At 42.2% G+C, this 25363-nt stretch overlaps 1 long non-coding RNA gene across 1 annotated transcript in view; it reads right to left on the reverse strand.

Annotated features, from left to right (window-relative positions):
- Positions 1-275: 275 nt before the first annotated feature.
- LOC137240677 (uncharacterized) overlaps positions 276-25363 on the reverse strand; it is a 50423-nt gene continuing 25335 nt past the window's right edge. Inside the window, exon 3 of the long non-coding RNA XR_010949803.1 lies at positions 276-456. This is a non-coding gene — a long non-coding RNA (uncharacterized lncRNA). The remainder of the gene's footprint in view (positions 457-25363) is intronic.

The raw sequence follows: 25363 nt of genomic DNA on the forward strand, positions 1-25363 counted from the left end.
ACAATTCCCATGCTGAAAAAAATTAATATAACCTCAAGTAAAACTAGCAACACAGCCTCCAAATCAAAAATCCACTAAATTACTCTACTCATCTTGATTTCTACCAGCAATAAAATTAAAATCTGCTTTAATTTCTCCCCACAGACAGGTTACGAAACAAATTCTTATCTCAGCGTAATTTCGAAAGACAAACGGTCCTTAAAACAAAAATATCGAAAATTTTATTAACTGCAAAATCTTATTTGCATATTTATTTTACATAATTTTCCAAAAGCACTTGCGTTAAGCCATTAGCGTCACAAAACATAGCCAGGAAGTCTTCAGCATTTTGATTTCGCAAACAATTTCTTAGCGCTTTTCCACTTGTTAACATCCGAACCCATGAACTGTATGGGGATGATAAAATTCGATTTGTGCAAAACGTTAATGCAACTGTCAAATGCCATCAAGAGTGAGCTGAAAGAATACAACAAAAAATAAAAATTAGAACAACACTCAAACGAAGAAAAAAGAAAAAACAAATTTCACGCTTCAGCTCATGCAGATGCAAAAAAAAAAATTAAAACAAAAATTGGTACAGCAAATTTGCATACAATAAAAAAATGTGTTTAAATGGTAAACGATTGTACGGTGACATTAAATGTGTAGTAACAATTGCCAGAGTGGCGCATGCCGCACAGTGAGTGCCTTACCACGCCTAATAGCAAAGTAAATATGTATCTCATGACTGGATGACTCGTCATAGAGGACAGGAGTCATAAAAAAAGTTAAAAAAAAAACAAGATGAGAAGTTTAAACCCTGGTTGAGACATAACGTATATACCCAGTTGTTGGTTTCACAGAGAGAGACTTTTAAAACTCTAGTTTTTCAAACGTACTCTTTCCTTAAGGTCGGCATAGGCTTTCCTGTCTTAACATTATCTTATCTGGCGTCTTATACCACAGCCATTCATTTCGTATATCAACTAAACTAAATTAAGTCAAAAACTGATTTTTAAGTTTTATGTAAATGGCCAAAATCCCTTCCCGGAAATGTGCTCGATATCATCACCAAACAAATCCATCGATATATTAAATAACATTATTCGTATACTCATACTGGACAATAACAAAATGAAAATTTTTCAAAGATTTTATTTTTTTTCTCTCGCTGGTCAGTGGACTTTCCAATAGAGCTTACGACTTCTTATCGAACAGAAATGAAAGTTTCAAGATTCGAAAAATCGTGAATTTGGCTTCTCGCAAGATTGTCTAACCTCGAAATAATCGCTAAACACAGGAGTTTCTAGTCATTTAATTTAGTCGCTTCTGATCGGGAAGAAACTGTAAGCTTTATATAATACTGGCGATGGAGGGACTAAATTGAATGTCGGGAAGCTCGCGAGATCTACGAGTGTTTCGTTACTAGAGAATTGGAAAATTTCATTTTGCCGATATTTGTTGAGATAGTTGTCGATCTTCTCGAATATATTCGAGAAATCTTAAGCTCTACTGTTTTTCCCACTCAACGAAGATTTATCTACCTTCCGGGCCAAAAATTGGGTCCAGGTTTTGTCTGCCTAGATTTTCGCTTTTAATATTTTGGGCCATATAAGGAAGGCGTAGCAAGGCCTTGGCAGTTTTTTAATGGGCTTTCTACACTGTGTTACCGCCGTCTATGCATGATCCATAAGTAGTGTCCACCCAGGCACCATCTGGTTACTTGAAGACTGGCCACTATCAGATTTCTGGCTTCCCAAGGCAGCCGGTTCGATATACCGGAGCGACTTGGGACTTTCCCCGACCAAGGGCTGGAATTTCAATGTAACCCCATTACTGTTACAACAACAACAAAATAAGATGTCTGGCATTGTCATAGAACTCAGAATAACCATTCAAATCATACGTCCCTAATTAAGCAGCGAGCAATTTAAACATCCGCGGAAAGATTCACAATTTCGTAGGAAATTTCTAAATGTCTCACCCCTCGTGCCACCTATCGGAACTTTCTTTTTCTTTATTGAATTTTCACCAGGTTCTTAAATACCTATAAGCCATTAAGACACTACCTTAACCGGAAAACCCCCTTAAAATGACCCAAAGGCTCCACTCGTTTGTTCTATTTTGTAAAATATTAACATCCGTGCGACCTTAATTACTGCACGGTCACTACTCATAATAGTAGGCGCTTTGCCGTGGGTTTGCGTGCATAAATAAAATAAATAAACGTAAGGCGCGATAACCTCCGAAGAGATTTTAGGCCGAGCTTCTCTTCCAATTTTGCGTCGTGCTCCTCTTGATTTTCCCCACAAATTGGCCGGACGAGACCTACATGTTTTATGCCGACCCCGAACGGGGCAGAAACACACTCCGAGCGCTTGCCAAACACTGCCGAGGGGCGACCCCGCTTAGAAAAATGTTCTTCTAATTGAAAAACCTTATTTCTAAAATTTTGACGTTGCTATGCCCGGGGTGTGAACCCAGGGCATACGGTGTGGTAGGCGTGCTTAGCCGAACTCCAAATCGCCCGATCATGGAGTTGAGCTATTCAAGGCCTTGAATCTAAGCCGTTTCGCTTTATCAGAATACAATGGGAAGTCAGTGATCAAGAACTGCTAACCTACTAATTCATGATACTATGCGGATCATGCCTATTTGATAGAAGCCTTCCCGATAACGGTACGCGTCGGAAAGTAACGATGGCATTACCATAACGTGGCGCTTCTGTGCCGTACGGTTCCCATACTATCAAAAACTTTAGCACAAAGCAAGGATGAGTGGAAAAGGATATAGCTTTACAAGCTTGAGAGAAGGAATTATCGATCACACCAACGCGATAAAAGAGCGATCTACTAGCCCTTGAAAAGAATTTTAGTTAGGACGGAAGTTTAAGAGAATCATTTCACAATTTCCCGGCAGCGTTAAGAATTGTGTAGCGGTTGAATGCGGTGGCCGACACAACCTTGAGGTAGTGAATGTCGAAGACTGTTTACTCACAGAGACTTTGCTTGGACCAACCCTCGATTCTGAAGCCGTATCGAGGAGGAATTAAGCGCTCATAGGAAGAAGAGATAGCTATCGGCTGAACCTAACGTGCCTGCTTTGAGAGGCAGATGGGGTAGGTGAAACACCCCAGTCACAGAAGTACAGGAGAGCTAGTCGAAGAACGGTTAATACACCTCTGGACCTGCAAAGCGAAAAGGGAAGTCTTAGTATCGAAAAACCATGTACCTCAAAAGCTGCAATGCAGATAGAGGAGGGCAATAATGGCATAAGTTAGAAGAAAATACGAAAAAGTTAATAAGCTAAAAGGTGGTAACAATCATAATCCAGCTTACTCGGTCATAACAAAGAGAGCTAACGCTGAGACTTCTGTTTTCACAGTGAAGAAGGCGAACGAAGTTGCGAAGCAGTCCTTGATGTAGCACTAATAGATTTCAGCAACCCCAATAAGTAGATGTCTACCGAAAAGCGGATATCTGTAGCAGGTAAGCTGGTAAGTATTATGATCAAAATGAACCAAATAACCCACTTCCAGCCTTCGAAACAGCAATAGAAAGGGTTGTCACAATGGGGTTAAGCTGCTGGCCTGCGCAAATAATGCGACTTATTAGTGCTGCAGGAAGTTGCTTCAGACCTTTAAAAGCAAGATGGCGCAAGGTTGAAGGTGGTGTATAAAGCTCTGATCCCCAAGATGTCTAAGAACAAGGCTTTGTATACCACATGTAGTGAAGCCGAGGACACGCTAAAGATGTTCCAGCGTCGAAGCCCGAATATACGAACACGGACTTGGAAAAAGTCCGAGCGGGAAATTATGAGGACAAAGGCATGCAGCTAAGGTATTGGAAATCGACAAACAGCTCAATGATACTACAAGTCTTGCAAATAATCTTAGTACTATAGGAACAGGGGATATAAAAGGACCTCCAGATCTTGCGATGATGGGCGCACCAACTGGATACTGCCTTCTGATGTCACATGTTTATAAGCAAGGCCTCACAAGCAACAGTAGATAAAGAAAGTGCGAGCTGCAGGAAGAAACGGTTGAGCACGTTCTGGCTTATGTTACGCACTCGCTAGGCTAACGCTCTAGCTACTAGAGGCGGAAAGTGCGACATAAGTCCTGATAATTAATTGGGGAAATCCATTTGGTCGTAAATCAAAATCCTGTACACATTCAGTTTATATGAGGTCTTTATTGAACAACCAGTTCAACTTAACCATAAGCTGAAAACTATTTGTTTCTCTCTGTTTGTTGAGAATTATTGAAAACTATTTGCTGGTCAATAGAGTGATATCAATCCATTTTGTATGTTGCTGATCAGTGGCTCTTTTACCTAATACCTTAAGCACCAGAACATCTTGGTATACAAAAATGAAAAGCTCGTTCAATCGTGACTTTCGTCAGAAGCAAAAGCCTCTTCTTAACCACTCACCGTTTTGACGATATCATCACGCAGCTCATCCAGCATTCATCCAGAAGCGATTATGTTGCCAAATCCTCCCTGACTTCGCAATAACTTTGCGGTTTTAAAAAGATTTCAGTGTTGTACAGTCACCCTGCTTATAACTCAACCCATAACTGTGACACCCCCAGACTTTGTGACACATCAAATTGTGCTCGCCTATTCAATACGCAATTGCTGACACCTTGACATCACCAACCAACTCCACTCTGTGTGTGTGTTTGTATTTTGTTTAAATTGTAAATTCATATTTTGCCCATTTCATATTCAAATTTTCGTTAAATGCAAACAAAACTCGCGCTAGTGCCTTGTTGTTGTAGCGCAACAAATTTTTATTTGTTTTTCTTCGATTATATTTCGACTTCCGCATTTTTTGATTTTATGATCTGCCCACTTTCCCTATTCGATTCCACAATTTTCTCCATCGCATCTGTTTCATTTGAGTGCGTCCTTCATGCTTTTTGCATATTGCTAGTGTGTCCTGTTGGCGGATCGTATATATGTAGTTGTTGTTATTTTTCTGGTTTAATTTTACGCCGATTGGTTTTACAACATTCGCCTGTGCAAATATGCTCAGAGTGCGATAAGCCATTGAGTAACTTCAAATTTAAATAAATACCAGTTAAGTGGAAAGAATCACAATAAGTAAGTAGCTATTTAATGCCAGCCATGCTACAATGAACGGTTTTCCTGGAGGTTGTGAAAGCAGGAACTGTGTGAAAAAGATAGTTTTTGGGATAAACACTAAGCTACCAGATTCGATATCGAAGTACATTACAACTTATCCCATATCATCCAGTAAGATAATCAAAATACACTCAACATCTATGATTAAGGTATGTTTGGTGGATGCTGGGCGCTTGGCAGGAAAAGCTCGGTGGGCTTACATAATATCAACGGCAAAAATTTCAATTGACGATATGACCACTTCAAAAAACCAATTGATCACCATTTCAATTGGTCATAAGGTAGATTGACTTTTTGGACTCTCTTAGTTTGACTTTACCGCTACTTAAGAAAGGGTATAGCGGAAGTGTGCCCCCAGCAGTGGCGCACACAGAAAAATATTGGAGGAGGGGGGGGGGGGGGGGGGGGGGGGGTGTGTGGGTTGGTTTCAATATCCAACGGAAAATTTAAAAAAAATACTCAAAATTCGCCCAGACAATTTTTACTTAAATTTTTGTTTGGGGAGTGGACCTCCGTATGCACACATTAAACAAAGGCACCTTTTAAAGCTCAATTCATTGCATTTTCTCTGTATTTAAACTAAAACTAAAAGGGAATTCAAACATTTTAATAAAAGAATTTTATGAACATATTAAACGTTAAGAACGTAATTAATGCTCATGAAAATAAATTAATATACACAGTAATGAACATAAATTAAACACAATAATGTACATAAATTAATATAATTATAGAAGTTATTACAGTTGTATGTAAATTTTTCTTGACTTCTCTGCAAGTTTGTCTATAACTATTTCCACTGAAAGAGTAAGTTCTCTATACATATAGAGAAGTGCTAGCCCGTTTAATCTCTCTTGGGAAATTGTACTTCTTAAATACGTTTTCAGTCTTCGAAGTGATGAAAATGATCTTTCATTTTCACATGTTGTAATAGAAAGAGTTACTAGAATATTCAGTAAATTAAATACATTTGGTAACATTTCCTTCCACAAAGTTCAATAGCTTGTAAAACTGTATTTGGCCTATCTTCGATCTTCGAGATTGAAATAGTTTTATAACAAACGTATATTTCTGCTTTAACATCTTCGAAATCTCCCACCAAGTCATCGGAAAAAAAATTATACAACTTCCTTAAAGTAACTACAGCATCATCGTCAAGTGTAAACACCTTTTCTGGAAAAAGAACTTTGAACCCAATGAGTAAGCTTCAGAAACCTATCTTTAGACTAGAAATAAATGCATCTAAAAATGGGATGTAGATATAAATACGGTAAAAAGTTTCGACGCCTAATATCTCCGTATTAGAAACCCTTGGTTTTTTTAAAGTGAAGCCATTCGTTTCTGCTTGCTTCTGAGCAATATTAAACAAAGTTCTAAACTATTGTTCGGCATTTTCTCTTATTCAATTCAATTTATTTAATAATTTGTACAAGTAAGACTATTGTCTCTTAAAGTACATCAACATTTGGAAATAAAACTAGTACGTATATATGTTAAAATACGATTACAAAATAATAATAATAATAATAATAAATTACTTAACTATACAAGTTTTTTTTTTTTTTTTTTTTTTAAGTGAGCTATGACAGCAAAAAAAGGAGAAGAAAAATTATATAAATCATACTAGACATGTATTTATGTATTGTATGGATAGATTGACTATATAGATAATTTAATTGTACAATATTAATAAAATGAAGTTGTGGAAACAGTTACATACTTTTTCCTGCTATTGCAAATATTCAAATAATGCCAATTTAAAGCGTCTATTATTGCGTTCATTTTTAATTTTATTTGGTAATGAGTTCCAAAGTTCTTATCAAGCATAAATCTTTCAAAGTTATATCGGCTAAGCTAACTGCTTGTTTTAAGTCAATACTTCGAGTTTGAAGAAATTTACATAAGATATTGGTTTTGCTAAACACTTGATTAACGCATTGCAGAGCAATTACAAACTCACTTTTTTGTATGGCACAGTTAAGTAGATTAGCATCTTCAGCAACATTTTTATTATCCCAATGGGATATTTGATGCAAAGCCAACAATATCCCATCAAAAAATTCTGTAAAAACAAATACTGAATTTTATCTTTCAATCCACCTAGTAGGACACATTTTCTTCAATTTTTGTGGTCAAAAATCTTTAATTTTTGCAGACACTTCTGTAAAACACTCTGCCTTTTAGGTGTATTGAAAAAATTATACAATTTACCTACAACACCAAGACAATTTCTTATATACACATTTTCACACGAACTTGAAACGGCCAAGTTTAGCGAGTGCGCTGCACAATGTACATATAGAGCTTTGGGGTACTTCCTAGAAATGTGAGATTGTACATCCTTAAATTGGCCACTCATTGATGCAGCACCATCGTACCCTTGGCCGCGCATTTTATTTAGGTCCAGTCCAATTCTGTCCAACTCTTCTAAAATTATTTTTGACATACTCTCTCCTGTCAAATACTTCAGTGGAATGAACTTAAGAAAAACTTCATTAATTTCGAGAATACCATTATCAAAATATCTAACACAGAGTGACATTTGTTTCACACCAGATATATCAGCTGTCTCATCAGAAAGAACGGAGAAATAGTTTGAGGAGTTAACTTGTTCAGACAGGGTTTTTAAAATCTATTTCTCACATATGTCGATAATTTCGTTTTGAATCCTCCAACTTGTGTACATGGCATTACTGCTGCTCTCCAACAACACACTCTTTAAATGTGTATCATACTGCTGTCTGTACTTCAAAAGCTCCCTAAAGTTGCCCTCATTTATTGCACTTGCGTCCACTATACGCCCCCAGTCCCGATGTCCTCTTAGTGCAAGTCCTTGTTTTCCACAAAAGAAAACTGTTTCAATGATGGGCCTTAATTTGTTCCGATTTTCTAAAACTTTCGGTTTGGCCATCTTGTCAATCTGATGGCAAACGGGTTCTTGTTTCTTGCTTACTATTTTCATAATGAAATTGTTGAGGCGGACCGGATAGCAAAAGGTATGGTGAATTCCTGGTACAGCCGTCCCACAATTTCCACAAAGCTTTAGAACTCTACAATGTACCATCTTATATTTTGAGAGTCTTTGCATGCACCATCTTTTATAAAATTATTTTTTTTTATGGTGTGTTGTCAAATTTGGGGGGTTTTAGCCCCCCCCCTTGAGTGCGCCAATGGCCCCCAGATAGTAACCTATATCGCAGCTTATGTTTCAACAACTACTCGATGAACAAACTCTATTCATGCACTCTTATATCTCGGAAACTAAAATTTCTAGAGGGGTATAATCAACGCGAGGCTTTAGGTCATTTAACGAGGCATGCTACGCAAATTTTTTTTATTTTTGAAATACATTTTTTATTAAAAATGTTAAAGAACAGAAATATAAAACTATTTTTTACGATCCCAGAGAGTTACAATGACGAAAAATATATATATTAGTCGTCTTAATGTCTGTTCTTTCTCATAGAAAGTACGCGGGGAAAAAATTGGTGTAACAGTTGGAAAAAAATAAAATATAATTTACCCGCAATTACTTTCCATTTTTATACTCAGTTGAGCAGAGCTCACAGAGTATATTAAGTTTGATTGGATAACGGTTGGTTGTACAGGTATAAAGGAATCGAGAGAGATATAGACTTCCATATATCAAAATCATCAGTATCGAAAAAAAATTTGATTGAGCCATGTCCGTCCGTCAGTCCGTCCGTCCGCCCGTTCGTCCGTCTGTCCGTTAACACGATAACTTGAGTAAATTTTGAGGTATCTTAATGACATTTGGTATGTAGATTCCTGGGTACTCATCTCAGATCGCTATTTAAAATGAACGATATCGGACTATAACCACGCCCACTTTTTCGATATCGAAAATTTCGAAAAACCGAAAAAATGCGATAATTCATTGCCAAAGGCGGATAAAGCAATGAAACTTGGTAGATGGGTTGACGTTATGACGCAGAATAGAAAATTAGTAAGATTTTGGACAATGGGCGTGGCACCGCCCACTTTTACAAGAAGGTAATTTAAAAGTTTTGCAAGCTGTAATTCGGCAGTCATTGAATATATCATGATGAAATTTGGCAGGAACGTTACCACTATTACTATATATGTGCTATATAAAAATTAGCAAAATCGGATGAAGAACACGCTCACTTTTTAAAAAGTTTTTTTAAAAGTCAAATTTTAACAAAAAATTTAATATCTTTACTGTATATAAGTAAATTAAGTCAAAATTCAACTCCAGTAATGATATGATGCAACAAAATACAAAAATAAAAGAAAATTTCAAAATGGGCGTGGCTCGGCCCATTTTCATTTAGTTTGTCTAGAATACTTTTAATGCCATAAGTCGAAAAAAAATTTACCAATCCTTCTTAAATTTGGTAGGGGCATATATTCTATGACGGTAACTGTTTTCTGTGAAAATGGATGAAATCGGTGGAAGCCACGCCCAGTTTTTATACACAGTCCACCGTCTGTCCTTCCGCTCGGCCGTTAACACGATAACTTGAGCAAAAACCGATATATCTTTACTAAACTTTGTTCACGTACTTATCTGAACTCACTTTGTCTTGGTATGAAAAATGGCCGAAATCCAACTATGACCACGCCCACTTTTTCGACATCGAAAATTACGAAAAATGAAAAAAATGCCATAATTCTATAGCAAATATGAAAAAAGAGATGAAACATGGTAATTGGATTGGTTTATTGACGCAAAATATAACTTTAGAAAAAACTTTGTAAAATGGGTGTGACACCTACCATATTAAGTAGAAGAAAATGAAAAAGTTCTACAAGGCGAAATCAACAGCCCTTGGAATCTTGGCAGGAATACTGTTCGTGGTATTACATATATTAATAAACTAGCCTTTACCCGCGGCCCCGTCCGCAAGGAGAAAATAAAATAGATGTGCTATTCACGTTAGCCTGCTTATCAAGTTATCTGTTTATAAATTATTTTTGTCTAATTTATTTTATTTTTGTAATTTAGTAAAAAAAAAAAGAACTAAATCAGAAGATAAGCTGAAAGGCACGCTTTCATGAATAGTACAATACAGTTTTTTCGAATTAAAAAAAAAAAATACATTTTGCTTTTAAATTAAATTAACGGATATGAGAGGGGTGGAAGAATTACTACTCATAGAACAAAGGAGTGAAAATACAATTAGCTAAAGCCAAACAGAATTTTTTAAATGAAAATAGTGTTGCTTTTTCGGGTATTTAATTGGTTAAAATATTACAAAAAGTACAATTATAGTTATAACAGTTCGTTACAGGATTCATTTAAAACACTCAAAAATAGATAAAACATACCGAATTTTAATTTGGAATAATTTGCAGCAAATCCATGGCCATAAAAGCTCATAATTTAAAAAGGGATGTGTGCTGAACTACCTGTTGCGAAGAGACCTAAAATGATCCCGGAAGGGTCCAAAATGATACCAAAATAGTAACGAAATGATGCCGACGGGAACCTGGACAAATCCCGAAAATCATCCAGAAATTAACCAGGAGGGGTCCCAAAATGAATCCGAAATAGTCTCGAAAAAGTCCCGAAATGAACCTTTTGGGATCCCGAACGGATCCCGAAACGCATCCAGAATTGATGCCGAGAGGGTCCCCATATGCTCCCGTAATATTGCAGAAAGTCACGAAATGACCCCTAAAGGGTGTCCAAATGATCCCGAAATAGTCCCGAAAAATCCCGAAATTACCCTGATGGGTTCCCGTACAGATCCCGAAACCTATCCAGAAATGATGCCGGAAGGGTCCCCAAATAATCCCATATTAGTCGAGAAAAAGTCTTCAAATGACCCCGACGGGATCCCGACGCATCCCGAAGACCATCCAGAAATGATGCCGGAAAGGTCCCTAAATGATCGCGAAATAGTCCCGAAATTATCCCGGAATAGTCCCGAAAATATCCAAAATAACCCCGACGGGATTCCGGACGGATCCCGAAAACTATACTTAAATGATCATGGAAGGGTTCCAAAATGATCCCGAAATAGTACCAAATAAGTGCCGAAATGACCCTGACGATGCCGTAATACTGCAGAAAAAGTTACGAAATGACACCTAGAGGGTCCCCAAACGATCCCGTATTATTCCCGAAATAACCCCGACGGGTTCCCAAACGGATCCCGAAAACCATCCAGAAATGATACCGAAAGGCTCCCCAAATCATCCCGTATTAGTCCCGAAAAAGCTCAGGAATGGCCCCGACGGGATTCCTGACGGATCCCGAAAACTATCCAGAAAGGATGCCGGAACGGTTCTCAAATGATCCCCTAATAGTCCCGAAATGATCCCGGGCGGATCCCAGACGGATTCCGAAAACCATCCAGAAACTATGCCGAAAGGGTCCACAAATAATCCCATATTATTCGAGAAAGAGTCTTGAAATGACCCCGACGGGATCCCCGACGCATCCCGAAAACCATCCAGAAATGATACCGGAAGGGACACCAAATGATCCCGAAAAAGTCCCATAATGACCCCGACGGGGTCCCGGACGGATCCCGAAAACTATCCAGAAATGATGCCGGAAAGTTCCTCAAATGATCCCCTAATAGTCCCAATATTACCCTGATGGGTTCCCGTACAGATCCCGAAATCCATCCAGAAATGATGCCGGAAGGGTCGTTAAACGATCTCGTATTAGCCCCGAAAAAGTCTCGAAATGACCCCGACGGGTTCCCAAACGGATCCCGAAAACCATCCAGAAATGATACCGAAAGGCTCCCTAAATGATCCCGAAATTATGCCGGAAGGGACACCAAATGATCCCGAAAAAGTCACGAAATGACCCTGTTGGATCCCGGATGGATCCCGAAAACCATTCAGAAATGATGTCGGAAAATACCCCAAATAATCCCGAAATATTCCCGAAAAAGTCCCAAACTGATCCCGACGAGAGCCCGGACGGATCCAGAAAACTATCCAGAAATGATGCCGGAAAAGTCCTCAAATGATCCCCTAATAGTCCCGAAATTACCCTGCTGGGATTCCGAACGGATCCCGAAAACCAAACAGAAATGATGCTGAAAGGGTCTCCAAATGATCACGAATTAGTCGAGAAAAAGTCCCGAAATCACCCCGAAGGGATCCCGGACGCATCCCGAAAACCATCTAGAAATGATGCCGAAAATTACCCCAAATGATCCCGAAAAAGTCCCGAAATGACCCCGGCGGGATCCCGATAACTATCTAGAAATGATGCCAGAAGGTACCCTCAATGATCCCGAAAAAGTCCTAAAATGACCACGACGGGTCCCGGACGAATACCGAAAACCATCCAGAAATGATGCCGGAAGGGACCACAAATGATCCCGAAAAAGTCCCGAAATGACCCGACGGTATCCCGGACGAACTCCGGAAACTATGCAGAAATTATCCCGAAATAGTCCCGAAATGAGCCCGTCGATATCCCCGACGGATCCCGGAAAATATGCAGAAATGATGCCGGAAAGGTCTTCAAATGATCCCCTAATAGTCCCGAAATGATCCTGGACGGATCCCGAAAACCATCCAGAAATGATGTCGAAAGGGTGTCCCAAATGATCCCGTATTAGTCGAGAAAAAGTCCCGAAATGACCCCGTCGAGATCCCCGACGGATCCAAGAAGCTATCCAGAAATGCTGCCGCAAAGGTCTTCAAATGATCCGCTGGTAGTCCCGAAATGATCCCCGACTGATCCCGGAAACTATGAAGAAATGAGGCCGGAAAGATCTTCAATTGATCCCCTAATAGTCCCAAGATGATCCCGGACGGATCCCGAAAACCATCCAGAAATGATGCCGGAAGGTACCCCTAATGATCCCGAAAAAGTCCCGAAATTACCCCGACGGGATCCCGGACGGATCCCGAAAACCATCTAGAAATTATGGCGGAAGGGACCCAAAATGACCCCGAAAAAGTCCCGTAATGATCCCGGAAACCATAAAGAATTTATCTCTCAAAGGTACGCAAATCATCCTGAAAATACCCCGACGGGATGCCGAACGGATCCCGAAACCCATCCAGAAATGATGCCGGAAAGGTCCCTAAATGGTCGCGAAATAGTCCCAAAATGATCCCGAAATAGTACCGAAAAAGTCCCGGAATGACCCCGACGGGATCCCCGACGGATCCCGAAAACCATCCAGAAATGATGCCGGAAGAGCCCCCAAATGATCCCGAAAAAGTCCCCAAATGACCCCGACGAGATCCCTGACTGATCCCGAAAATCATCCAGAAATGATGCCGGAAGAGCCCCCAAATGATCTCGAAAAAGTCCCCAAATGACCCCGACGAGATCCCGGACGGATCCCGAAAACCATGCAGAAATGATGCCGAAAGGGTTCCCAAATGATCCCGTATTAGTCGCGAAAAATTCCCGAAATGACCCCGATTGGATCCCGGACGGATCCCGAAAATCATCCAGAAATGATGCCGGAAGAGCCCCCAAATTATCCCGAAAAAGTCCCCAAATGACTCCGACGAGATCCCGAAAACCCTCCAGAAATGATGCCGGAAGAGCCCCCAAATGATCCCGAAAAAGTCCCCAAATTACCCCGACGAGATCCCGGACGGATCCCGAAAACCATCCAGAAATCATGCCGAAAGGGTCCCCAAATGATCCCGTATTATTCGCGAAAAAGTCCCGAAATGACCCCGACGGGATGCCGGACGAATCCCGAAGACCATCCAGAAATGATGCCTAAAGGGTCCCAAAATAATCCCGAAAAAGTGCCGCAATGATTCCGGAAACCATCAAGAATTTATCTCTCGAAGGTACGCAAATGATCCCGAAAGTACCCCGACGGGATCCCGGACGGATCCCGAAAACCATCCAGAAATAATGCCGGTAGGGTCCCCAAATGATCGCGAAATAGTCCCGAAATGATTCCGGAATAGTCCCGAAAATGTCCCAAAATAACCCCGACGGGATCCCGGACGGATCCCGAAAACTATACAGAAATGATCCCGAAAGGGTCCCAAAATGTCACGAAATAGTCCCGAAAAAGTCCCGAAATTACCCCGGCGGGATCCCGGTCCGATCCCGAAAACCATCCAGAAATGACCCCGGAAGGGTCTCGATATGACACTTACGGGTTTACAAATAAGGTGAAACTAATTATAAACTGTATGTGCCAGATACCAAAAACTATTGATTTAGGAGAAAATTTATATTGAGTTATAACAATGTATAGATTTTACACCAGAGGGGGAGGTAAAGGGGGGGGGGGGGATCGGAGGGTGTCACTGCTTACTTTATAAGCCCTCGACTTATTTGACCCCTTGAGTCTGTGATATTGGTGAAGGCCAGTATACGTAAAGTTATAATGTGTAAAAATTATTAAAAAGTATTTATTCGAAGGGGTAGTGGGACCCCCTTTCCATGTTCGAAAAAAATTTCGCCAGTAGCCTATTATCTCTTTCCCAAATTTCATCAAAATCCATGAAGCCGTTCTGGCGTGATTCAGTCGCAAAGACAGAAAAATATAATAATTAAATTATAACTGTTCCTAGGGGGCGGAGACCACGCCCTTTTGAAAAATATATAGCTGGTAGATCCTTCTAGACTATTGGCTATATGCATGCCAAATTTCATACAAATCCGTCCAGCCGTTCTTGCGTGATTGAGTCACAAAGACAAACGTCTGGACAAACATACAAACATCCAAACATCTTCACATCCAAACTTTCCCATTTATAATATAACTAGCCTTTACCCGCGGCCCCGTCCGCAAGGAGAAAATGAAATATGTGGGCTATTCACGTTAGCCTGCTTATAAAGTTATCTGTTTAACATTTTTTTTCTGCCTAATGCATTTTATTTTTGTAATTGAGTAACAAAAAGAACTTTATGAGCTGATAACCTGATAGGATCCCAAAATGATAACGAAATTATCCAGAAAAAGCCACGAAATGACCCCGACGCTATCGCGGACGGATCCCGAAAACCACCCAGAAACGCCCCGGAAATGTTTCCAAAAGTTCCCGAGGTAGTCCCAAAAAACCCGAAATGACAACGACACGATTCTAGACTTATCCAGAGAACCACACAGAAATGATGCCTGAAGGGTACCAAATTGATCCCGAAATAGTCCCGAAAAAGTTCCGAAATTACCCTGACGGGCTCCCGGACGGATCTCAAAAACCATCCAGGAAGGGTTCCTAAATTATCCCGACATAGTCCAGAAAAAGCTCCGAAAAAGTTCCGAAATGACCCCGAGGGATCCACAACGGATAGTGAAAACCATAAAGAAATGATTCCGAAAGGGTCCCAAAATGATTCCGAAATAGGCCGAAAATGACCCCGATGGAATCCCGCACGGATCCAAATGTGATCCCGGAAGGGTTTCAAAACTATCCCGAAAAAGTAACAAAAAAAAATCACAAAATGAATCTTACGGCATCCTGGACGGATCCAGAAATGATCCCAACATGGTCCCGAAATGACCCTGATGGATCCGTCAAACGATCAAGAATTGATGCCGGAAGGGTCTTCAAATGATCACGAAATAATACAGATAAAGTCATGGAATGACCCCTAAGTGGTCCCCAAATGATACCGAAATAGTCCCGAAAAAGTCCCGAAATTACCCTGATGGGTTCCCGTACAGATCCCGAAATCCATCCAGAAGTGATGCCGGAAGGGTCCAAAAATGATCCCGTATTGTCCCCGAAAAAGTCCCTAAATGACCCCGACGGGATCCCGGACGGATCCCCAAAACTATCTAGAAATAATGAAGGAAGGTACCCAAAATGATTCCGAAAAAGTCGCGAAATAACCCCGACGGATTCCGGACGGATCCCGAAAACCATCCAGAAATGATGCCGAAAGGTACACCAAATGATCCCGAAATGATCCCGACGGGATCCCTTACGGATCCCAAAAACCATGCAGAAATGATGCCGGAAGGGACCCAAATGATCCCGAAAGAGTCCTGAAATGACCCTGGCGAGATCCCGTACGGATCCGAAAATCATCCAGAAATGATGTCGGTAGGTACCCCAAATGATCCCGAAATAGTTCCGAAATGACCCAGTCGGGATCCCGGAAACTATTCAGAACTGATGCCGGAAAGGTCCTCAAATGATCCCGTATTAGTCGAGAAAAAGTCTCGAAATGACCCCGACGGGGTCCCTCACGGATCCCGAAAACCATCCAGAAATGATGCCGAAAGGAACACCAAACGATCCCGAAATAGTCCCGAAATGACCCCGACGGGATCCCGGACTGATCCCGAAAATTATCCAGAAATGATGTCGGAAAGGTCCTCAAATGATCGCGAAAAAGTCTTGAAATGAATCCGACGGGATCCCGGACGAATCCCGAAAACCATCCAGAAATGCTGCCGGAAGGGAACCCAAATGATACCGAAAAAGTTTCGAAATGACCCCGACGGGATTCCTAACGGATACCGAAAACCATCCAGAAATGATGCCGGAAAAGTCCTAAATGATCACCTAATAGTCCCGAAATGACTCTGACGGGATCCCGGACGGATCCCGAAAACCATCCAGAAATGATGCCGAAAAGTCCCCAAATCATCCCGTATTAGTCGAGAAAAAGCCCCGAAATGACCCCGACGGGATCCCGGACGGGTCCCAAAAACCATCTAGAAATGATGCGGGAAAGGTCCTCAAATAATCCCGTATTGGTCGAGAAAAAGTCCCGGAATGACCCCTACGGGATCCCGGACTGATCCCGAAAGCTATCCAGAAATGATGCCGGAAAGTTCCTCAAATGATCTCTTAATAGTCCCGAAATGACCCTGAAGGGATCCCCGACGGATCCCGGAAACTATCCAGAAATTATGCCGGAAAGGTTCCTAAATAGTGCCGAAATGACCATGACGAGATCCCGGACGGATCCCGAAAACCAGCCAGAAATGATGGCGAAAGGGTCCCCAAATGATCCCGTATTAATGGCGAAAAAGTCCTGAAATGACCCCGACGGGATCCCGGACGAATTTCGAAAACCATCCAGAAATGATGCCGAAAGGGAACCCAAATGATCCCGAAAAACTCCCGAAATGACCCCGACGGGATCCCGAACGTATACCGAAAACAATCCAGAAATGATGCCGGAAAGGTCCTCAAATGATCCCTTAATAGTCCCGAAATGACCCTGAAGGGATCCCCGACGGATCCCGGAAACTATCCAGAAATGATGCCGGAAAAGTTCCCAAATGATCCCCAAATAGTGCCGAAATGACCATGACGGGATCCCGGACCGATCCCGAAAACCATCCAGAAATGATGGCGAAAGGGTCCCCAAATGATCCCGTATTAGTGGCGAAAAAGTCCTGAAATGACCCCGACGGGATCCCGGACGAATCTCGAAAGCCATCCAGAAATGATGCCGGAAGGGAACCCAAATTATCCCGAAAAAGTCCCGAAATGACGCCGACGGGATCCCGGACGGATCCCGAAAACCATCCAGAAATGATGCCGGAAGGGTTCCCAAATGATCCCGTATTAGTCCAGAAAAAGTTCCGAAATGACCACGACCGGATCCCGGACGGATCCCGAAAACCATCCAGAAATGATGTCGAAAGGGTCCCCAAATGATCCCGTATTAGTCGAGAAAGAGTCCCGAAATGACCCCAACCGGATCCCGGACTGATCCAGAAAACCATCTAGAAATGATGCCGGAAGGTACCCTAAATGATACCGAAAAAGTCCTGAAATGACCCCGACGGGATCCCGGACGAATCCCAAAAACCATCCAGAAATTATGCCGGTAGGTATCCCAAATGATCCCGAAATAGTCCCGAAATGTCCTCGTCGGCATCCCGGACGGATCCCGAAAATTATCCAGAAATGATGCCTGAAAGGTCCCCAAATGATACCCTAATAGTCCCGCAATTACCCTGATGGGATCCCGGACGGATCCCGAAAACCATCCGGAAATGATGCCGAAAGGGTTCCCAAATGATCCCGTATTAGTCGCGAAAAAGTCCCGAAATGACCCCAACGGGATCCCGGACGGATCCCGAAAACCATCCAGAAATGATGCCGGAAGAGCCCCCAAATGATCCCGAAAAGGTCCCCAAACGAACCCGACGAGATACCGGACGGATACCGAAAACCATCCAGAAATGATGCCGGTAGGTACCCCAAATGATCCCGAAATAGTCCCGAAATGCCCCCGTCCGGATCCCGAAAACTATCCAGAAATGATGCCGAAACGGTCCCCAAATGATCCCGTATTAGTCGGAAAAAGTCCCGGAATGACCTGCGACAGGATCCCGGACGGATCCCGAAAACCATCCAGAAATTATGCCGGAAGAGCCCCCAAATGATCCCGAAAAAGTCCTCAGATGACCCCGACATACTCCAGAGAGAGTTCCGAAATTGCTCCGAGGGGATCCACGACGGATCGCGAAAACCATACAGAAATGATTCCGGAAGGATCCCAAAATGATCCCGAAATAGCCCGGTAATGACCCAGAGGGGATCCAGCACAGATCCAGAAATTATCCCGGAAGGGTCCAAAAACTATCCCGGAAAAGTAACAAAAAATCCAGAAATGGCTCCTACGGCATCCCGGACGGATCCAGAAATGATCTCGGAAGGGTCCCCAAATGATCCCAAAATGGTTCCGAAATGACCCTGATGGATCCGGCAAACCATCAAGAAATTATGCCGGAAGGGTCCCCAAATGATCCCGAAATAATACAGAAAAAGTCACGAAACGACCCCTAGAGGATCCCCAAATGATCCCGTATTAGCCCCGAAAATGTCCCGAAATAACCCCGACGGGATCCCGGACAAATCCCGAAAACTATCCAGAAATGATGCCGGAAGAATCCCAAATGATTCCGAAAAAGTCCCGCAATGATTCCGACGGGTTCCCGAACGGATACCGAAAATCATCCAGAAGTGATGCCGGAAAGGTCCTCAAATGATCACCTAATAGTCCCGAAATGACCCTTAACGGATCCTAGACGGATCCCGTAAACCATCCAGAAATGATCCCGATATAGTCCCGAAGAAGTCCGGAAATGACCCTAACGGGATCTCGAACGCATTCCTAAATGACCCTGACGGGATCCCGGACAGATGCCGAAATCCATCCAGAAATGATCTTGGGAGGGACCCCAAATGATTCCGAAAAAGTCCCGCAATGATTCCGACGGGATCCTGAACGGATACCGAAAACCATCCAGAAGTGATGCCGGAAAGGTCCTCAAATGATCACCTAATAGTCCCAAATGACCATGACGGCATCCCGGACTGATCCCGAAATCCATCCAGAAATGATCTTGAGAAGGTCCCAAAATGATCCCGAAATAGTCTCGGAAAAGTCCGGAAATTACCCTGACGGGTTCCCGGACGAATCCTTAAATGATCACGAAAAAGTCCCGAAATGAACCTGACGGGACCCCGAAAGGATCCCGAAAACTATCCAGAAATGATGCCAGAAAGGTGCTCGAATGATTTCCTAATAGTTCCGAAAAGACCCTGACGGGATCCCGAACGGATCCCGACAACTATCTAGAAATGATGCCGAAAGGGCCCGCAAATGATCCCGTATTAGTCGAGAAAAAGTCCCGAAATGACCCCGACGGGATGCCGGACGAATCCCAAAAACCATCCAGAAATGATGCCGGAAGGGACCCCAAATGATCCCGAAAAAATCCCGCAATTATTCCGACGGGATCCTGAACGGATACCGAAAACCATGCAGAAGTGATGCCGGAAAGGTCCTCAAGGACGGATCCCGAAAATTATCCAGAAATGATGCCGGAAAGGTCCCTAAATGATCCCCTAATAGTCCCGAAATTACCCTGATGGGATCCTGGACGGATCCCGAAAACCATCCAGAAATGATGCCGAAAGGGTTCCCAAATGATCCCGTATTAGTTGCGAAAAAGTCCCGAAATGACCCCGACGGGATCCCGGACGGATCCCGAAAACCATCCAGAAATGATGCCGGAAGAGACCCCAAATGATCCCGAAAAAGTCCCCAAATGACCCCGACGGGATCCCGGACGGATTCCGAAAACCAGCCAGAAATTATGCCGAAAGGGTTCCCAAATGATCCCGTATTAGTCGCGAAAAAGTCCCGAAATGACCCCGACGTGATCCCGGACGGATCCCGAAAACCATCCAGAAATGATGCCGGAAGAGCCCCCAAATGATCCCGAAAAAGTCCCCAAATTACCCCGACGAAATCCGGGACGGATCCCGAAAACCATCCAGAAATGATGCCGGAAGAGCCCCAAATGATCCCGAAAAGTCCCCAAATGACCCCGACGAGATCCCGGACGGATCCCGAAAACCATCGAGAATTAATACGAAAGGGTTCCTAAATGATCCCGTATTAGTCGCGAAAAAGTCCCGAAATGACCCCGACGGGATCCCGGACGGATCCCGAAAACCATCCAGAAATGATGCCGGAAGAGCCCCCAAATGATCCCGAAAAATTCTCCAAATGACCCGACGGGATCCCGCATGGATCCCGAAAACCATCCAGAAATGATGCCGGAAGAACCCCCAAATGAACCCGAAAAAGTCCCCAAATTACCCTGACGAGATCCCGGACGGATCCCGAAAACCATCCAGAAATGATGCCAAAAGGGTCCCCAAATGATCCCGTATTAGTCGCGAAAAAGTTCCGAAATAACCCCGACGGGATGCCGGACGAATCCCGAAGACCATCCAGAAATGATGCCTAAAGGGACTCCAAATAACCCCGAAAAAGTCCCGTAATGATCCCGGAAACAATCAAGAATTTATCTCTCGAAGGTACGCAAATAATCCCGAAAGTACCCCGACGGGATCCCGGACGGATCCCGAAAACCATCCAGAAATGATGCCGGAAGGGTCCCCAAATGATCGCGAAATAGTCCCGAAATGATTCCGGAATAGTCCCGAAAATGTCTCAAAATAACCCCGACGGGATCCCGAACGGATCCCAAAACTATACAGAAATTATCCCGGAAGGGTCCCAAAATGATCCCGAAAAAGTCCCGAAATTACCCCGGCGGGATCCCGGACCGATCCCGAAAACCATCCAGAAATGATCCCGGAAGGGCCTCGATATGACCCTTACGGGATTACAAATAAGGTGAAGCTAATTATAAAACCATGTTAATAAGGCAGCAGGCGCATTGGAGCGAATGACAAGTTACATAGAAACATACAGGTAAAGCTAATAAAAGCGTGCTAATAAAAACAATTGAAGGAGGGCGGATGGCGGGTGTAGAAGGATAGGACTACTGATCGTTCCTCCAAAATTGTCTAGATCTCGAACTGTATGTGCCAGATACCAAAAACTATTGAAGTAGGAGAAAATGTATATTGAGTTATAACAATTTATAGATTTTACACCAGAGGGGTGATAAAGGGGGGAGGGGGCGACGGAGTGTTTCACTGCTTACTTTGTAAGCCCTCGACTTATTTGACCCCTTGAGTCTGTGATATTGGTGAAGGCCAGTATACGTAAAGTTTTAATGTGTAAAAATTATTAAAAAGTAATTGCTCGAAAGGGTCGTGGGACCCCCACCCCTCTTTCCATGTTCGAAAAAAATTTCGCTAGTAGACTACTGTCTGTGTCCCAAATTTCATCAAAATCCGTGTAGCGATTCTGGCGTGATTCACTAGAAAAGACGAAAAAATATAATGATTAAATTATAACTGTTCCTAGGGGGCGGGGACCACGCCCCTTTTGAAAAATATATAGCTAGTAGATCCTTCTAGACTATTGGCTATATGTGTGCAAAATTTCATCCAAATCGGTCCAGCCGTTCTTGCGTTATTGAGTCACAAAGACAAACGTCTGGACAAACATCCAAACATCCAAACATCCAAACATCCAAACATCCAAACATCTTCACATCCAAACTTTCCCATTTATAATATATATTAGATATTAGATTAGATATTAGATTAGCAGTACCCGAAAGATAATTTTCTGGATCACCCTGGTCCAGATTTTGATCGATAACGCGAAAACGCCTTCACATATACATCTAAGGGCCACTCGCTTTTAAAACCCTCATTAATACCTTTAATTTGATATCCATATCGTACAAACACATTCTAGAGTTACCCCTGGCCCACCCCAATGGCGATATCACGAAAAGGCGTCCACCTATAGACCTAATGCCCACTCCCTCTTAAAATGCTCAGTAACACCTTTCGTTTGATACCCATATCGTACAAACATTCTAGAGTCACCCTTGGTCCATCTTTATGGCGGTATCTACAAAAGGCGTGCATCTATAGAACTAAGGATTACTCCCTTTTAAAATACTCATTACCACCTTTCATTTGATACCCATATCGTACAAACAAATTCACGAGTCACCCCTGGCCCACTCTAATGGCGATATCTCGAAAAGGCGTCCACCTATAGACCTAATGCCCACTCCCTCTTAAAATGCTCAGTAACACCTTTCGTTTGATACCCATATCGTACAAACATTCTAGGGTCACCCCTGGCCCACCCTAATGGCGATATCTCGAAAATGCGTCCACCTATAGACCTAATGCCCACTCCCTCTTAAAATGCTCAGTAATACCTTTCGTTTGATACCCATATCGTACAAACATTCTAGAGTCACCCTTGGTCCACCTTTATGGCGATATCTCGAAAAGGCGTCCACCTATAGAACTAAGGATTACTCCCTTTTAAAATACTCATTACCACCTTTCATTTGATACCCATATCGTACAAACACATTCTAGAGTCAACCCTGGCCCACCCTAATGGCGATATCTCGAAAAGCCGTCCACCTATAGACCTAATGCCCACTCCCTCTTAAAATGCTCAGTAACACCTTTCGTTTGATACCCATATCGTACAAACATTCTAGAGTCACTCTTGGTCCACCTTTATGGCGATATCTCGAAAAGGCGTCCACCTATAGAACAAAGGATTACTCCCTTTTAAAATACTCATTACCACCTTTCATTTGATACCCATATCGTACAAACACATTCTAGAGTCACCCTGGCCCACTCTAATGGCGATATCTCGAAAAGGCGTCCACCTATAGACCTAATGTCCACTCCCTCTTAAAATCCTCAGTAACACCTTTCGTTTAATACCCATATCGTACAAACATTCTAGAGTCACCCTTGGTCCACCTTTATGGCGATATCTCGAAAAGGCGTCCACCTATAGAACTAAGGATTACTCCCTTTTAAAATACTCATTACCACCTTTCATTTGATACCCATATCGTACAAACACATTCACGAGTCACCCCTGGCCCACTCTAATGGCGATATCTCGAAAAGGCGTCCACCTATAGACCTAATGCCCACTCCCTCTTAAAATGCTCAGTAACACCTTTCGTTTGATACCCATATCGTACAAACATTCTAGGGTCACCCCTGGCCCACCCTAATGGCGATATCTCGAAAATGCGTCCACCTATAGACCTAATGCCCACTCCCTCTTAAAATGCTCAGTAATACCTTTCGTTTGATACCCATATCGTACAAACATTCTAGAGTCACCCTTGGTCCACCTTTATGGCGATATCTCGAAAAGGCGTCCACCTATAGAACTAAGGATTACTCCCTTTTAAAATACTCATTACCACCTTTCATTTGATACCCATATCGTACAAACACATTCTAGAATCAACCCTGGCCCACCCTAATGGCGATATCTCGAAAAGCCGTCCACCTATAGACCTAATGCCCACTCCCTCTTAAAATGCTCAGTAACACCTTTCGTTTGATACCCATATCGTACAAACATTCTAGAGTCACCCTTGGTCCACCTTTATGGCGATATCTCGAAAAGGCGTCCACCTATAGAACAAAGGATTACTCCCTTTTAAAATACTCATTACCACCTTTCATTTGATACCCATATCGTACAAACACATTCTAGAGTCACCCTGGCCCACTCTAATGGCGATATCTCGAAAAGGCGTCCACCTATAGACCTAATGTCCACTCCCTCTTAAAATCCTCAGTAACACCTTTCGTTTAATACCCATATCGTACAAACATTCTAGAGTCACCCTTGGTCCACCTTTATGGCGATATCTCGAAACGGCGTCCACCTTTGGAACTAAGGATCACTCCCTTTTAAAATACTCATTAACACCTTTCATTTGATTCCCATATCGTACAAACACATTCTAGAGTCACACCTGGCCCACCTTAATGGCGATATCTCGAAAAGGCGTCCACCGATACCCTTAAGGCCCACTCCCTCTTAAAATGCTCAGTAACACCTTTCATTTGATATCCATATCGTACAAACAAATTCTAGAGTCAGCCCTTGTCACCTTTATGGCGATATCCCTAAATGGCGTCCATCCATAGAACTATGGCCTACTCTCTCTTAAAATACTCTTTAATACCTTCCATTTGATACACATGTCATACAACCACATTCCAGGGTTACCCTACGTTCATTTTCCTAAATGGTGATTTTCCTTATTTTTTCTCCATAGCTCTCAACTGAGTATGTAATGTTCGGTTACACCCGAACTTAGCCTTCCTTACTTGTTTTAAAGTAATTCTTTTCAAAACATAGGAAAACACCGTGAAAATATATATATATTCATGGCGCGACTAGTCTTTTGTAAGTAAAAATTGATACTTCGTATTTTCACTTTCGTGAGTAATATAAAAACGCCAGTTAGTTTCTAATTTAACATATGTGACCCGGTCTATGAAAAGGTGGCTTATGACTCAAAAAAGAAATTGAGAGAATCAGCTGTTAACAGCTGTTTTTTTTTTTTGCGAGAAACAGCTGTAAACAGCTGTTTTTTTTTTAGTCATAGACCGGGTCACATATATTAGCTAATAATGTCGGACAAATGAAAAAATTTGTATCTTCGTAATATTTTTGTTATAATGCAAATGATCGTAAAAAAATAGTTTTATATTTTTCTTCTTTAACATTTTTAATGAAAAACATATTTCTAAAATAAAAAAAAAAAAATGCGTAGCATGCCTCGTTAAATGGCCTAAAGCTTCGCGTTGATTTGACCCCTCTATCAATTTTAGTTTCAGAGATATAATTTTTTCAAAAAACGTTACTCATACGCATATTTTTCTTAATATCTCTAGGTCAAAGGGCAAGCCGGTCCTGAAAAGTGCATGAATAGAGTTTGTTCATCGAGTAATTTTTTAAACATAATCTCCGATATATGTTACTATCTGGGGCACACTCACCATATATTTTCCGCTATACCCTTTCCTTTCCGTCTGCACAAAAGCAAGTCACTTCTGTACGATTAGTTTTAACTTTAGTTAGC

Source organism: Eurosta solidaginis, chromosome 2, assembly GCF_040869045.1.
Source record: "Eurosta solidaginis isolate ZX-2024a chromosome 2, ASM4086904v1, whole genome shotgun sequence".
Taxonomy (NCBI): Eukaryota; Metazoa; Arthropoda; class Insecta; order Diptera; family Tephritidae; genus Eurosta; species Eurosta solidaginis.